We start from the raw sequence: 14,623 nt of genomic DNA on the forward strand, positions 1-14,623 counted from the left end.
GGTATTATGGCTAAGTGACTAAATACTAGTTTGCGAGTTTAGCAATGTGAATGATTCTGTTTTGGCACAGTACAGTTTCAGTATTGGAGTATCACAGGGCAACTTATGACTAGTTAAGATTCATTATTTTAAGATTGAGATTGATATTTCTGTTTATGGTCAAATGGGTGAGTCAGTGTAAGTGTGAACCACCAGGTGGTATTAGTGTAATTAGTTGACAGGGTGTATCAGGGAGATAAAATGTTTTCTGATGGTAGTTTTGAAGGTGATGAATGTGTCTGCAATTCTAGAGTTTTCAGGTAGGGTGTTCCAGATTTTAGGGCCTTTGACATACATTGAATTTTTGTAAAGGTTTAGTCAGGCACGGGGAATGTCATAGACATGTTTGTGTCTGGTGTTATGCCTGTGGGTTCTGTTACAACTATCAAGAAAGCATTTTAGGTCAAGGTTAATATTGGAATTTAAGGTCCTGTAGATGTAGATTGCACAGTAGTAAGTGTGGATGTACTGAACAGGGAGTAAGTTTAGATCTATGAAGAGTGGGGGGGTGTTGCCAGGGATGGGATTTAGTGATTATTCTTACTGCGGCTTTTTGTTGGGTTATTATTGGCTTTAGGTGTGTTGCTGCAGTTGAACCCCAAGCACAGATAGCATAGGTGAGGTATGGATATATAAGTGAATGGTGAAGTCACTGTTTCGTTCCATTCTCTCTGCATGTCAGAACCAACTCGACAACCTTCCTCAGCCCTCTGGATAATAGTTTTGGATTACCAAAACTATTATCCCCACACCTCCTAATTTCCAAACTACGAATAAGTCACTCTGTCTGACTTTTTTGGGTTATCCTAGGTTCTCTACACATATGCTGCTATGTATGATAATTCTATGTAACTGTATTTGTGTATACCTGAATAAACTTACTTACTTACTTACTTACTCACACCACACATTGCCCTCGGACATGACATCTCCACTGCCTCCAGCAATATTCACAACCCATGTCTCACACCCTTACAAGAACATTGGTATAATTATACTCTCATACATTCCCATCTTTGCTTCCACTGACAAAGTTCTTTGTCTCCACAGACTCCCAAGTGCAGCACTCGCCCTTTTCCCCTCATCAATTCTATGATTCACATCATCTTTCATAGACCCATCCGCTGACACGTCCACTCCCAAATATCTGAATACATTCACCTCCTCCATACTCTCTCCCTCCAATCTGATATCCAATCTTTTGTCACTTAATCTTTTTGTTATCCTCATAACCTTACTCTTTCCTATACTATTCACTTAATTTTCTTCTTTTACACACCCTACCAAATTCATCCACCAACCTCTGCAACTTCTCTTCAGAATCTCCCAAAAGCACAGTGTCATCAGCAAAGAGCAACTGTGACAACTCTCACTTTGTGTTAGATTCTTTATCTTTTAACTCCACACCTCTTGCCAAGACCCTCGCATTCACTTCTCTTACAACCCCATCTATAAATATGTTGAACCACGGTGGCATCACACATCCTTGTCTAAGGTCTACTTTTACTTATTTACTTTACGACTTTCCATCAAGTACAACAATGCATCAATAATACAACAAAGACCATCATCTGAGATACTGTGAAAAGAACAGTCATGACTCACCCAGGTTAGTGATAAGAACAAATACATCTTGATATATGAAAAGTTATGACAATAAGATTATGTACATCCCAATGGACATAAAAACCACAACAGAAATAACAAAAGACCCCAAAGAAAATATTAACCCCAATGTAAGCAAGTCAGTGACTCCTCAATTATCACAGATAATTAATACTATGGTAATTGTACTTTGTGTACCTGAACCTAAATAAACTAACTAATACTTCCAGCAATAACAATGTATCAATAATAAGATAACTGCCATAGATATATATTTAACAAACATGTTAAATATATATAAAGGTTAATACACTAAGATCATAAATACCCCAATGGAAACCGAGGACCACAGTGGACTATGGAAATAACGACCCAAATGAAAAAAAGACCATAATGGAAGTCTGTCAGATTTCTTGGGTTATCCTGGAAGGTAATTATCCACCAGGCACAAGACCTGTACTTGAGGGGTTATCCACCAGGCACAAGACCTGTACTTGAGGGGTTATCCACCAGGCACAAGACCTGTACTTGAGGGGTTATCCACCAGGCACAAGACCTGTACTTGAGGGGTTATCCACCAGGCACAAGACCTGTACAAGACCTGTACTTGAGGGGTTATCCACCAGGCACAAGACCTGTACTTGAGGGGTTATCCACCAGGCACAAGACCTGTACTTGAGGGGTTATCCACCAGGCACAAGACCTGTACTTGAGGGGTTATCCACCAGGCACAAGACCTGTACTTGAGGGGTTATCCACCAGGCACAAGACCTGTACTTGAGGGGTTATCCACCAGGCACAAGACCTGTACTTGAGGGGTTATCCACCAGGCACAAGACCTGTACTTGAGGGGTTATCCAGGGACCTGTACTTGATCCACCAAGTACAAGACCTGTACTTGAGGGGTTATCCACCAGGCACAAGACCTGTACTTCAGGTACTTGAGGGGTTATCCACCAGGCACAAGACCTGTACTTGAGGGGTTATCCACCAGGCACAAGACCTGTACTTGAGGGGTTATCCACCAGGCACAAGACCTGTACTTGAGGGGTTATCCACCAGGCACAAGACCTGTACTTGAGGGGTTATCCACCAGGCACAAGACCTGTACTTGAGGGGTTATCCACCAGGCACAAGACCTGTACTTGAGGGGTTATCCACCAGGCACAAGACCTGTACTTGAGGGGTTATCCACCAGGCACAAGACCTGTACTTGAGGGGTTATCCACCAGGCACAAGACCTGTACTTGAGGGGTTATCCACCAGGCACAAGACCTGTACTTGAGGGGTTATCCACCAGGCACAAGACCTGTACTTGAGGGGTTATCCACCAGGCACAAGACCTGTACTTGAGGGGTTATCCACCAGGCACAAGACCTGTACTTGAGGGGTTATCCACCAGGCACAAGACCTGTACTTGAGGGGTTATCCACCAGGCACAAGACCTGTACTTGAGGGGTTATCCACCAGGCACAAGACCTGTACTTGAGGGGTTATCCACCAGGCACAAGACCTGTACTTGAGGGGTTATCCACCAGGCACAAGACCTGTACTTGAGGGGTTATCCACCAAGTACAAGACCTGTACTTGAGGGGTTATCCACCAAGTACAAGACCTGTACTTGAGGGGTTATCCACCAGGCACAAGACCTGTACTTGAGGGGTTATCCACCAAGTACAAGACCTGTACTTGAGGGGTTATCCACCAGGCACAAGACCTGTACTTGAGGGGTTATCCACCAGGCGTTACTTGAGGGGTTATCCACCAAGTACAAGTACCACCAGGCACAAGACTTGAGGGGTTATCTGTACTTGAGGGGTTATCCACCAGGCACAAGACCTGTACTTGAGGGGTTATCCACCAGGTACAAGAACTGTACTTGAGGGGTTATCCACCAAGTACAAGAACTGTACTTGAGGGGTTATCCACCAAGTACAAGAACTGTACTTAAGGCGTTATCCACCACGTACAAGAACTGTACTTGAGGGGTTATCCACCAAGTACAAGACCTGTACTTGAGGGGTTATCCACCAAGTACAAGACCTGTACTTGAGGGGTTATCCACCAAGTACAAGAACTGTACTTGAGGGGTTATCCACCAAGTACAAGAACTGTACTTGAGGGGTTATCCACCAAGTACAAGAACTGTACTTGAGGGGTTATCCACCAGGTCAAGACCTGTACTTAAGGCATTATCCACCACGTACAAGAACTGTCCTTTAGAGCACCCGAGCCTAAACAAACTTACATCAATAACATCAATAAGGACAGTGACTTGAAGTGTCACATCACGTCCTTATATTAACAACAAAATTACCACCATTACAACCCAGAGCGACAAACCCGCAGGGGCCCAAACCCCCCCAAAAAAGGTAATTAGATGATATATAAACAAGTGATGATCCTGTGTGGTTATTTATCCCCATTTAATGGGGTAGTTAAGGGGTAATTAAGGGGTTTAAGGGGTGGGGGTGGAGGTGGGTGGGAAAATGTGGGTGGGAGAGGGTGGCTAGGAAAATAGAATTGAGAAAAAGAGATAAAAATAAGAATTAATATTAGTTAAGAGTTGTGACTCCATGGTTATTTCTCCACCCTCTTTCTCACTTCACATTTATCTCATTTATCCCCTATTTTACCCCCTTAATCCCCCATGTGGCACACTCAGGGTACACCCAGGGGCATGGTGGACACCCTCAGGGGACACCCAACACCCAGGAATGCCACCAAATCGATAAAAAAACCCGTGGAAATAAGAGGCATCTCTGGCCTTCCGCTGAGCTGCCATTGTACAACCCAAACCCACAACATCCCCCTCATTTCACCCCATTTCCACCCATATTACCAACCCCACAACCCCCATAACCACCCACAAACCTACCCAAAACATCAACCAACCCATCAACCACCCCCAAACCCCAAACTTACTAGTATTGAGGCATTAATTGTGTGTTGAGAGTAGGATAGCGTGGCAGCACAAGTCTACTTCAACACAAGTCTTCCCACCCTGGCTCTCACGACCGCCTCACTCACTCAATACTAACACTACTCCACACAAACTAGAACAACCACACATAACACCTATAATTATCTATAATTAACACTAAATGGGTTATACTAGTATAATTATTGTCTAGTATCTGTTATCATTGTTATTTGCTGGTTAGTTACGCCCGTTACTGCACTATTGTGCACTCTTAAAATACTCTATTGTACGTTTATTTAAGTAATATAATCACCTATAATCACCTATAATTAACACTAAATGGATTATACTAGTATAATTATTGTCTAGTATCTGTTATCATTGTTATCTGCTGGTTAGTTACGCCCGTTACTGCACTATTGTGCACTCTTAAAATACTCTATTATACGTATATTTAAGTAATATAATCACCTATAATTAATACTAAATGTATTATACTAGTATAATTATTGTCTAGTATCTGTTATCATTGTTATTTGCTGGTTAGTTACGCCCGTTACTGCACTATTGTTCACTCTTAAAATACTCTATTATACGTATATTTAAGTAATATAATCACCTATAATCACCTATAATTATCTATAATTAACACTTATACCATTATACTAATATAATTATTGTCTAGTATCTGTTACCATCGTTATCTGCTGGTTAGTTACGCCCGTTACTAAAGTATTATATACTCTTAAAATATTCAATTATAGGTATACTTAAGTTATATAATCACCTATAATAACCCCTCAATCAATTATACCAATATAATTATCACATATTCTCTGCCTAATTATCTACCAGTTACTTGCAGCTGTCACTGCAGAATTATACACTCCTAAATTATTGCATTATAGATATTTTAAGTAATATAATCCTCTATAATAATCTCCCAGCCAATTATATCAACATCTATTGTCTATTACCCTGATTATCTATCGGTTACCCGTCACTACAGAATTATGCACTCCTGAAATATTGCATTATAGATATATTAAGTAATATAATCTTCTATAATAACCCTATAATCAATTATATAGCTATAATTGTCATCTATTATCTATTTGCCTAATTATCTACCACTAACATTCGTTATTGCGATAATGTGTACTCGTAAAATATTATATCTCATATATTTTCTCAGAAAATCCTCTATAACTCCCCTATAATCAATTATACTACAATAATTATCATCCCTCACTCTGCCTAATTATCTACCGGTTAATTACACCCGTTATTGCGATATTGTGGACTCTTACAATATTTTGCTGTATTTTAACTCAAATAATTCCCTATAATTCTCCCACTTTCAATTATACAACAATAATTAACATCTATAATTAATTTCTCTAATTATCCATCGTAATTAACGCGTTATTGAATGCAATTACCACTTAAAATATGTCATTTTATGTGTTTTTAAATCAAATATATGTCCCCTATAATACCTCTAATCTCAATTATACTACAATAATTATCATCTATAATTAATTACCCTAATTATCCATCGTAAATTAATCCGTTATTGCAAAAAATCACCACCGCTAAAATATAGCATCTCAGGTGTTTTAAATCAAATATATGATTTTTAAATGACAATAATGGTATAATAACACCCAAAAATGCAGATATTAGCCATAAATAAGTCAAAATATATTTACAATATTACCAGCTGAGGTGAACAGCTGATTGAGATATTCCTCCGCGTAGGTCAGGAGCTTTTTTGACCAGATGTAAATTTCGCGGAGATTTATAACCATAATATAAACAATGCCGGGTTTTTTGGGCTATATTATTGCGGTTTTATGTACTCACTTCGTAGGCCTACTCAGTGTACTCATAGATACGTGCCAGAAAATATTTAGGCGTAATATCGCAAAAATGTAAATTGACTAACTTTTCCGACAATGTCGTTTCTTGGTAAACAAAGAATTGATATTTGGCTAAATATATCTATTGTTATATCATATCTATATCTAATATACATTTTTTTCGGTCTTAAATATCGTTGACTGAAGATGTAAATAATAAAACCCATTCAGAAATGCTTCTAATATATCAATTTTGGTCAAAATCTACCAGTACCATCTTTCAAAAACTCTTTTATTAATAATAATGCTAATAAACTATTATATACAGTGTCAAGTTATTCAATTATACATTAATATTGCATAATGCAACTCAAAAATACAATATATATAACTTAACGCAACTTAGAATAGCCTAACTTAACCTTACTCAGCCAGCGATATATTTAACAGGTGTTAGGTGCTAATACACAGGTACCTACTTACTGCTAGGTGAAGTGACAGCAGGTACCTGCTTACTGCTAGATGAAGTGACAGCAGGTACCTGCTTACTGCTAGGTGAAGTGACAGCAGGTACCTACTTACTGCTAGGTGAAGTGACAGCAGGTACCTACTTACTGCTAGGTGAAGTGACAGCAGGTACCTGCTTACTGCTAGGTGAAGTGACAGCAGGTACCTACTTACTGCTAGGTGAACACTGACAGCAGGTGTAAGGTGACTACCACCCAGGTACCTACTTACTGCTAGGTGAAGTGACAGCAGGTACCTACTTACTGCTAGGTGAACAGTGTCAGCAGGTGTTTACCTGGAGTTTACCTGGAGAGAGTTCCGGGGGTCAACGCCCCCGCGGCCCGGTCTGTGACCAGGCCTCCTGGTGGATCAGAGCCTGATCAACCAGTCTGTTACTGCTGGCTGCACGCAAACCAACGTCCGAGCCACAGCCCGGCTGGTCAGGAACCGACTTTAGGTGCTTGTCCAGTGCCAGCTTGAAGACTGCCAGGGGTCTGTTGGTAATCCCCCTTATGTATGCTGGGAGGCAGTTGAACAGTCTCGGGCCCCTGACACTTATTGTATGGTCTCTTAACGTGCTAGTGACACCCCTGCTTTTCATTGGGGGGATGTTGCATCGTCTGCCAAGTCTTTTGCTTTCGTAGTGAGTGATTTTCGTGTGCAAGTTCGGTACTAGTCCCTCTAGGATTTTCCAGGTGTATATAATCATGTATCTCTCTCGCCTGCGTTCCAGGGAATACAGGTTCAGGAACCTCAAGCGCTCCCAATAATTGAGGTGTTTTATCTCCGTTATGCGCGCCGTGAAGGTTCTCTGTACATTTTCTAGGTCAGCAATATTCCAGCTAACTAGCATCCAGGTACCTACTTACTGTTAGGTGAACAGTGACAGCAGGTGTAAGGTGACTATACCAGGTACCTACTTACTGCTAGGTGAACAGTGTCAGCAGGTGTAAGATAACTAACATCCAGGTACCTACTTACTGCTTGGTGAACACTGACAGCAGGTGCAATATAACAAACATCCAGGTACCTACTTACTGCTAGGTGAACACTGACAGCAGGTGTAAGGTAACTAACACCCAGGTACCTACTTACTGCTAGGTGAACAGTGTCAGCAGGTGTAAGATAACTAACATCCAGGTACCTACTTACTGCTAGGTGAACACTGACAGCATTTGCAATATAACAAACATCCAGGTACCTACTTACTGCTAGGTGAACACTGACAGCAGGTGTAAAGTAACTAACACCCAGGTACCTACTTACTGCTAGGTGAACACTGACAGCAGGTGCAATATAACAAACATCCAGGTACCTACTTACTGCTAGGTGAACACTGACAGCAGGTGTAAAGTAACTAACACCCAGGTACCTACTTACTGCTAGGTGAACACTGACAGCAGGTGTAAAGTAACTAACACCTAGGTACCTACTTACTGCTAGGTGAACACTGACAGCAGGTGTAAGGTAACTAACACCCAGGTACCTACTTACTGCTAGGTGAACAGTGACAGCAGGTGTAAAGTATCTAACATCCAGGTACCTACTTACTGCTATGTGAACACTGACAGCAGGTGTAAAGTAACTAACACCTAGGTACCTACTTACTGCTAGGTGAACACTGACAGCAGGTGCAAGATAACAAACATCCAGGTACCTACTTACTGCTAGGTGAACACTGACAGCAGGTGTAAGGTAACTATCACCCAGGTACCTACTTACTGCTAGGTGAACAGTGACAGCAGGTGTAAAGTATCTAACATCCAGGTACCTACTTACTGCTAGGTGAACACTGACAGCAGGTGTAAGGTAACTAACACCCAGGTACCTACTTACTGCTAGGTGAACACTGACAGCAGGTGTAAGGTAACTAACACCCAGGTACCTACTTACTGCTAGGTGAACAGTGACAGCAGGTGTAAAGTATCTAACATCCAGGTACCTACTTACTGCTATGTGAACACTGACAGCAGGTGTAAAGTAACTAACACCTAGGTACCTACTTACTGCTAGGTGAACACTGACAGCAGGTGCAAGATAACAAACATCCAGGTACCTACTTACTGCTAGGTGAACACTGACAGCAGGTGTAAGGTAACTATCACCCAGGTACCTACTTACTGCTAGATGAACAGTGACAGCAGGTGTAAAGTATCTAACATCCAGGTACCTACTTACTGCTAGGTGAACACTGACAGCAGGTGTAAGGTAACTAACACCCAGGTACCTACTTACTGCTAGGTGAACACTGACAGCAGGTGTAAGGTAACTAATACCCAGGTACCTACTTACTGCTAGGTGAACACTGACAGCAGGTGTAAGGTAACTAATACCCAGGTACCTACTTACTGCTAGGTGAACACTGACAGCAGGTGTAAGGTAACTAATACCCAGGTACCTACTTACTGCTAGGTGAACACTGACAGCAGGTGTAAAATAACTAATACCCAGGTACCTACTTACTGCTAGGTGAACACTGACAGCAGGTGTAAGGTAACTAACACCCAGGTACCTACTTACTGCTAGGTGAACACTGACAGCAGGTGTAAGGTAACTAATACCCAGGTACCTACTTACTGCTAGGTGAACAGTGACAGCAGGTGTAAGTTAACTAATACCCAGGTACCTACTTACTGCTAGGTGAACACTGACAGCAGGTGTAAGGTGGCTAACACCCAGGTACCTGCTTACTGCTAGGTGAACACTGACAGCAGGTGTAAGGTAACTAACACCCAGGTACCTACTTACTGCTAGGTGAACACTGACAGCAGGTGTAAGGTAACTAATACCCAGGTACCTACTTACTGCTAGGTGAACACTGACAGCAGGTGTAAGGTGGCTAACACCCAGGTACCTACTTACTGCTAGGTGAACACTGACAGCAGGTGTAAAGTAACTAACACCCAGGTACCTACTTACTGCTAGGTGAACACTGACAGCAGGTGTAAAGTAACTAACACCCAGGTACCTACTTACTGCTAGGTGAACACTGACAGCAGGTGTAAAGTAACTAACACCCAGGTACCTACTTACTGCTAGGTGAACACTGACAGCAGGTGTAAGGTGGCTAACACCCAGGTACCTACTTACTGCTAGGTGAACACTGACAGCAGGTGTAAAGTAACTAACACCCAGGTACCTACTTACTGCTAAGTGAACCTAGTTTTAAGGTGGCCAGTCCCTACTTCTCCAGGCTGAAGAACTATACCTCAAAACTAAGTTTCCACCCGGCCGGGGATCGATCCCGGATCCTTGGGTTTGTGCACGAGCAAGCACTGCAGGGGTTGACGTCTGGTAACGATCCAGTTACTCCAGCTACCATGCATCCAGCCTTCTGGAATTCCATCTCCACTGCTTATTCAACGTAAGAATTGATGGAGGCTCGACCCTCCGTCCCTAAATATATGAGTGTGAATTGGGTGTTTAAAGTGATCTGCTTAGCATGGGCCAGTAGGCCTATTACAGTGCACCTCTATTCTTGAGAAAGATCTACTAAGCATGAACCAGTAGGCCTACCAGAGTGCTCCTCTATTCTTGAGAAAGATCTGCCTAGCATGGGCCAGTAGGCCTACCACAGTGCTTCTCTATTCTTAAGAACATAGGAAAGAAGGAACACTGCAGCAGACCTACTGGCCCATGCGAGGCAGGTCCAAGTCTCCTACCGGCTTTATAAGCCAATGTCCTAACCTAGTTAGGTCAGGCCACATTCACTTAAGGAAGGAGCACGGCATCTGACTTAGTAGCACAAGCTAGTCAGGTCAAACTCAGACCCACCAGCACCAACTCATGTATTTATCTAACCTATTTTTAAAGCTACACAACGTTCTGGCCTCTATAACTGTACTCGGGAGTTTGTTCCACTCATCCACAACTCTATTACCAAACCAGTACTTTCCTATATCCTTCCTGAATCTGAATTTTTCCAACTTAAAACCATTGCTGCGAGTCCTGTCTAGGCTAGATATTTTCAGCACACTATTTACATCCCCTTTATATATTCCTGTCTTCCATTTATACACCTCAATCATATCCCCCCTAATTCTAGGTGTTTCTAGAGAGTGCAGATTCAGGGCCTCAGTCTATCCTCATAGGGAAGGTTTCTGATACATGGGATCAACTTTGTCATCCTCCTTTGTACATTTTCCAGAGAATTTATATCCATTCTGTAATACGGTGACCAAAACTGTGCAGCATAATCTAAATGAGGCCTAACCAAGGATGTATAGAGTTGAACATTAAAATGGTATAAAATACCGACAGGTTGTTAGGTAAGACACATATGCAACAGTTAGGTATCTTTATTATGAAACGTTTCGCCTACACAGTAGGCTTCTTCAGTCAAGTACAGAAAAGTTGATAGAAGCAGAAGATACTTGAAGACGATGTAATCAGTCCATCACCCTTAAAGTTTTGAGATGGTCAGTCCCTCAGTCTGGAGAAGAGCATTGTTCCATAGTATGAAACAATATGGAGATGAAGTGACAGAATGGAGCTTTTTATAGCGCCAAGAGGTGAGACGTAGGCCACTAGGAGAGGTAAGAACTCAGATGTTGAAAGGTCAGGTCCCTCTCAAATCCAGCCGCTCTCACTAGTGGAAGTTGTCGAAGTTGATTGTAGGTCTGTACCAAGATACCCTTGTGTTGCAGTGTCTGACAGATTGAACATTAAAATGGTATAAAATACCGACAGGGACTGACCACCTCAAAACTTTAAGGGTGATGGACTGATTACATCGTCTTCAAGTATCTTCTGCTTCTATCAACTTTTCTGTACTTGACTGAAGAAGCCTACTGTGTAGGCGAAACGTTTCATAATAAAGATACCTAACTGTTGCATATGTGTCTTACCTAACAACATGTATAGAGTTGAAGAACAACCTGAGGACTCCTATTATTTATGCTTCTTGATATGAAGCCAAGGATTCTATTAGCTTTATTGCGAACACTTATGCACTGTTGTCTTGGTTTCAGATTACTGCTAACCAGAACTCCTAAATCTTTTTCGCAATCCGTAATATTAAGATCTACATTATTTAGTTTATATGTGGCATGGTTATTGTCCTGTCCAACATTTAGAACTTTGCATTTGTCTATATTAAACTGCATCTGCCACTTCTCCGACCACTGCATCAGTCTATTCAAATCTTGCGATGAATGGTTTGAAAAACCGACCCCGCCTCCGCCTGCTTCACCTCACCTCACTACAGTATATAAGCCACGTCTACGGCCCTATGCTGTACATTCTACAAGATTGATGGACTGAACACATCGACTCCAGGTTGAGGGACTGATTACCTCACACTCCTCCTCTCCTTACGCCTTCCTCTTTGTATTGGACTGATGAAGCCACTGTGTGGCGAAACGTTTCCTGAATAAAGATTCCCATATGCTGCATATTCAAATCTTCCTGGAGTGCTCTAATGTCCTCGTCAGAATGAATTCGACGGCCTATTTTGGTGTCATCGGCAAACTTGCCGATGTCGCTCTTTATGCCCTCATCTATGTCGTTTATGTAGATTGTGAACAGCAGGGGGCCCAACACTGACCCCTGTGGAACACCGCTCGTGACGCTTCCCCACTCTGATTTCTCCCCATTTATGCAAACTCTCTGCTGCCTATTTGTCAACCATGCCTCTATCCAGGAAAAAATTTCTCCTCCTATTCCATGTGCCTTAATTTTCCTCAATAGTCTCTGATGTGGGACCCTGTCAAAAGCCTTACTGAAGTCCAGATAAGTGGAAAATGGCAAATGTGATACCTATTTTCAAAACAGGTGACAGGTCGTTAGCTTCGAACTATAGACCAATAAGCCTAACCTCCATAGTGGGAAAATTTATGGAATCAATAATTGCCGAGGCAGTTCGTAGCCACCTTAAAAAGCATAAATTAATCAACGAATCTCAGCATGGTTTTACAAAGGGGCGTTCCTGCCTTACGAATTTATTAACTTTTTCACTAAGGTATTTGAGGAGGTAGATCATGGTAATGAATATGATATTGTGTATATGGACTTCAGTAAGGCTTTTGACAGGGTCCCACATCAGAGACTATTGAGGAAAATTAAAGCACATGGAATAGGAGGAGAAATTTTTTCCTGGATAGAGGCATGGTTGACAAATAGGCAGCAGAGAGTTTGCATAAATGGGGAGAAATCAGAGTGGGGAAGCGTCACGAGCGGTGTTCCACAGGGGTCAGTGTTGGGCCCCCTGCTGTTCACAATCTACATAAACGACATAGATGAGGGCATAAAGAGCGACATCGGCAAGTTTGCCGATGACACCAAAATAGGCCGTCGAATTCATTCTGACGAGGACATTCGAGCACTCCAGGAAGATTTGAATAGACTGATGCAGTGGTCGGAGAAGTGGCAGATGCAGTTTAATATAGACAAATGCAAAGTTCTAAATGTTGGACAGGACAATAACCATGCCACATATAAACTAAATAATGTAGATCTTAATATTACGGATTGCGAAAAAGATTTAGGAGTTCTGGTTAGCAGTAATCTGAAACCAAGACAACAGTGCATAAGTGTTCGCAATAAAGCTAATAGAATCCTTGGCTTCATATCAAGAAGCATAAATAATAGGAGTCCTCATGACTTAAGAAATCGTAATGACACGATTGCAAATAAACCATACCCCCGGCCGGGATTGAACCCGCGGTCATAGAGTCTCAAAACTCCAGCCCTCAGGTTGTTCTTCAACTCTATACATCCTTGGTTAGGCCTCATTTAGATTATGCTGCACAGTTTTGGTCACCGTATTACAGAATGGATATAAATTCTCTGGAAAATGTACAAAGGAGGATGACAAAGATGATCCCATGTATCAGAAACCTTCCCTATGAGGATAGACTAAGGGCCCTGAAACTGCACTCTCTAGAAAGACGTAGAATTAGGGGGGATATGATTGAGGTGTATAAATGGAAGACAGGAATAAATAAAGGGGATGTAAATAGTGTGCTGAAAATATCTAGCCTAGACAGGACTCGCAGCAATGGTTTTAAGTTGGAAAAATTCAGATTCAGGAAGGATATAGGAAAGTACTGGTTTGGTAATAGAGTTGTGGATGAGTGGAACAAACTCCCAAGTACCGTTATAGAGGCCAGAACGTTGTGTAGCTTTAAAAATAGGTTGGATAAATACATGAGTAGATGTGGGTGGGTGTGAGTTAGACCTGATAGCTTGTGCTAACAGGTCGGTTGCCGTGTTCCTCCCTTAAGTCAATGTGACCTGACCTGACTAGGTTGGGTGCATTGGCTTAAGCCGGTAGGAGACTTGGACCTGCCTCGCATGGGCCAGTAGGCCTTCTGCAGTGTTCCTTCGTTCTTATGTTCTTATGTTCTTATATCATATTCATTACCATGATCTACCTCCTCAAATACCTTAGTGAAAAAAGTTAATAAATTCGTAAGGCAGGAACGCCCCTTTGTAAAACCATGCTGAGATTCGTTGATTAATTTATGCTTTTCAAGGTGGCTACGAACTGCCTCGGCAATTATTGATTCCATAAATTTTCCCACTATGGAGGTTAGGCCTATTGGTCTATAGTTCGAAGCTAAGGACCTGTCACCTGTTTTGAAAATAGGTATCACATTTGCCATTTTCCACTTATCTGGCACCATGCCAGTTTGTAGTGATATGTGTACGAATGGTATATAATACCGACAAGATGAGAGTAAGACAC

General features: G+C 41.9%; 1 protein-coding gene across 7 annotated transcripts in view; it reads right to left on the bottom strand.

Annotated features, from left to right (window-relative positions):
• ctrip (E3 ubiquitin-protein ligase ctrip) overlaps positions 1 to 4,685 on the bottom strand; it is a 156,200-nt gene extending 151,515 nt beyond the window's left edge. For all 7 annotated transcript variants that reach the window (XM_070104862.1, XM_070104861.1, XM_070104860.1 and 4 more), the window contains exon 1: positions 4,570 to 4,685. The gene's annotated coding sequence lies outside the window, so the exon portion shown is untranslated. The remainder of the gene's footprint in view (positions 1 to 4,569) is intronic.
• Positions 4,686 to 14,623: the final 9,938 nt, after the last annotated feature.

The sequence above is a fragment of the Cherax quadricarinatus genome, chromosome 95 (assembly GCF_038502225.1).
Source record: "Cherax quadricarinatus isolate ZL_2023a chromosome 95, ASM3850222v1, whole genome shotgun sequence".
Taxonomy (NCBI): domain Eukaryota; kingdom Metazoa; phylum Arthropoda; class Malacostraca; order Decapoda; family Parastacidae; genus Cherax; species Cherax quadricarinatus.